Raw genomic sequence first — 3,236 nt, 5'->3', positions numbered from 1 at the left:
TGTGGAGAAGCTGGAGGAAACAAGGTACAAGGGTATCTATATCCACAGTAAACGAGTCCTATATCAACATAACCTGAAAGGCCACTCAGCAAGGACGAAGCCACTGCTCCAAAACCCGCCATAAAAACAGCCAGACTACGGTTTGCAACTGCACATGGGGACAAAGATCTTACTTTTTGGAGAAATGTCCTCTGGTCTGATGAAACAAAAATATAACTGTTTGGCCATAATGACCATTGTTATGTTTGGAGGAAAAAGGGGGAGGATTGCAAGCCGAAGAACACCATCCCAACCGGGAAGCACGGGGATGGCAGCATCATTTTGTGCTTTGCTGCAGGAAGGACTGGTGCACTTCACAAAATAGATGGCTTCATGAGGGAGGAAAATAATGGGGATATACAGGTATTGAAGCAACATCTCAAGACATCAGACAGGAAGTTAAAGCTTGGTCGCAAATGGGTCTTCCAAATGGACAATGACCCCAAGCATACTTCCAAAGTTGTGGCAAAATGGATTAAGGACAACAAAGTCAAGGTATTGGAGTGGCCATCACAAAGCCCTGACCTCAATCCCATAGAAAATTTGTGGGCAGAACTGAAAAAGCATGTGCGAGCAAGAAGGCCAACAAACCTGACTCAGTTACACCAGCTCTGTCAGGAGGAATGGGCCAAAATTCCCCCAACTTATTGTGGGAAGCTTGTAGAAGGCTACCTGAAATGTTTGACCCATACTAATTGAGTGTATGTAAACTTCTGACCCACTGGGAATGTGATGAAAGAAATAAAATCGGAAATAAATCATTCTACTGTTATTCTGACATTTTACATTCTTAAAATAAAATGGTGATCCTAACTGACCTAAGACAGGGAATTTTTACTAGGATTAAATGTAAGGAATTGTTCAAAACTGAGTTTACATGTATTTGGATAAGATGTATGTAAACTTCCGACTTCAACTGTATCTTAGTATTGTAATACTCATATCTCAGTATAGCAATCATCATATCTCAGTGTAGTAATGTTTATATCTCAATAGGATCAATACAGTCGGTAGAAGGTAAATGATACCTTATGGAGGTTGGGATATACCTTATTTTAAAGAACACAAAGGCATTACATGGTTGATAAGCGTTCAACTCAATTTAGCAGTTTGATTGACACACAAATTATTTCCACAAACACACACTTTTTAGATATGTAATATATATCAACTTATACAATAAATATATGGAACACCTTCTCCTTGCATTGTATATATATTACAGTGTATACTGCAGAGAGGGTTAACCTCTTGATTTGGCCTTCATGTTATATGTTGAAATTGTATGATTTAAAATCCACAATACAATGTTCATATTCTGACGAACGTATGGATATGACATAATAAAAAATGCATTATTTAAAATGATATCTAAATTCCATTCGTAAAAAGAAACAATTGTACTTTATACAATAGTTATCTGTAGAGTTTGAAACATGTCTATTATAAAATGTACAATCAAGTAGTTCAATTCCAAGCAACTATCTTATTAGTTTTTATCAATTTCATACATGCAATCCCTCAAGTAGATCCTTTATCCAGTGATTCATTCAGACTAGTCATTTCAGGTCAGGATTCATGACCAAAAAAGAAATGCTCTTGAGTATAAATATCATTTGGTAGTGCTTTGGGATGAACATTACATTGACTATACTTTGGGATGAAGGGGAGTTCATAAGGCCTACACAACATCAACATGAGCCACGCGATGCGCTACGTCAGTCATTTCACTTGACATACTGAATACAACTGTTCATATGGATGGATTGTATAGAGCTTATGACCACCTCCTTGACAACAGGGGTAAACATATTTTATATATTTACAGTACCAGTCAAAAGTTTGGACACACCTACTCATTCAAGTGTTTTTCATAATTTTTACTATTTTCTAAATTGTAGAATAATAGTGAAGACATTAAAACTATGAAATAACACATATGGAATCATGTAGTTACCAAAAAAAGTATTAAATAAATCAAAATATATTTTAGATTCTTCAAAGTAGCCACCCTTTGCCTTGATGACAGCTTTCCACACTATTGGCATTCTCTCAACCAGTTTCACCTGGAATTATTTTCCAACAGTCTTGAATGAGTTCTGACATTCACTGAGCATTTGTTGGCTGCTTTTCCTTGCCTCTGCAGTCCAACTCATCCCAAACCATCTCAATTGGGTTGAGGTCGGCTGATTGTGGAGGCCAGGTCATCTGATGCAGCACTCCATTACTCTCCTTCTTGGTCAAATAGGCCTTACACAGCCTGGAGGTGTGTTTTGGGTCATTGTCCTGTTGAAAAACAAATGATTGTCCCATTAAGCGCAAACCAAATGGGATGGTGTATCGCTGCAGAATGCTGTGTTAGCCATGCCGTTTAAGTGTGCCTAGAATTCTAAATAAATCACTGACAGTGTCACCTGGAAAAGCACCCCCACGCCATCACACCTCCTCCTCCATGCTTTATGGTGGGAACCACACATGCAGAGATCATCTGTTCATCTACTCTGTGTCTCACAAAGACATGGTGGTTGGAACCAAAAATATCAAATTTGGACTCATCAGATTAAGGGACAGATTCCCACCGGTCTAATGTTCATTGCTTGGGTTTCTTGGCTCAAGCAAGTCTCTTCTTATTATTGATGTCCTTTAGTAGTGGTACATTTGCAGCAATTCGACCATGAAGGCCTGATTCACACAATCTCCTCTGAACAGTTGATGTTGAGATGTGTCCGTTACTTGAACTCTGTGAAGCATTTATTTGGGCTGCAATTTCTGAGGCTGGTAACTCTAATGAACTTGTCCTCTGCAGCAGAGGTAACTTTGGATCTGGCGGTCCACATGAGAGCCAGTTTCATCATAGCAATTGATGGTTTTTTTGACTGCACTTGAAGAAACTTTCAAAGTTCTTGAAATTTTCCAGATTGACAGACCTTCAAGTCTTAAGTTAATGATGGACTGTCGTTTCTCTTTGCTTATTTGATGTGTTCTTGACATACTATGGATTTGTTCTTTCCAAAATAGGGCCATCTTCTGTTTACCACCCATACCTTGTCACAACTGATTGGCTCAAACGCATTAAGAAGGAATGAAATTCCACAAATGAGCTTTTAAGGCACACCTGTTAATTGAAATACAGTCCAGGTGACTACCTCATGAAGCTGGCTGAGAGAATGCCAAGAGTGTGCAAAGCTGTCATCAAG

The sequence above is a fragment of the Oncorhynchus gorbuscha genome, linkage group LG09 (assembly GCF_021184085.1).
Source record: "Oncorhynchus gorbuscha isolate QuinsamMale2020 ecotype Even-year linkage group LG09, OgorEven_v1.0, whole genome shotgun sequence".
In the NCBI taxonomy this organism is placed as follows: Eukaryota; Metazoa; Chordata; class Actinopteri; order Salmoniformes; family Salmonidae; genus Oncorhynchus; species Oncorhynchus gorbuscha.
This window is presented reverse-complemented; position numbering follows the sequence as displayed.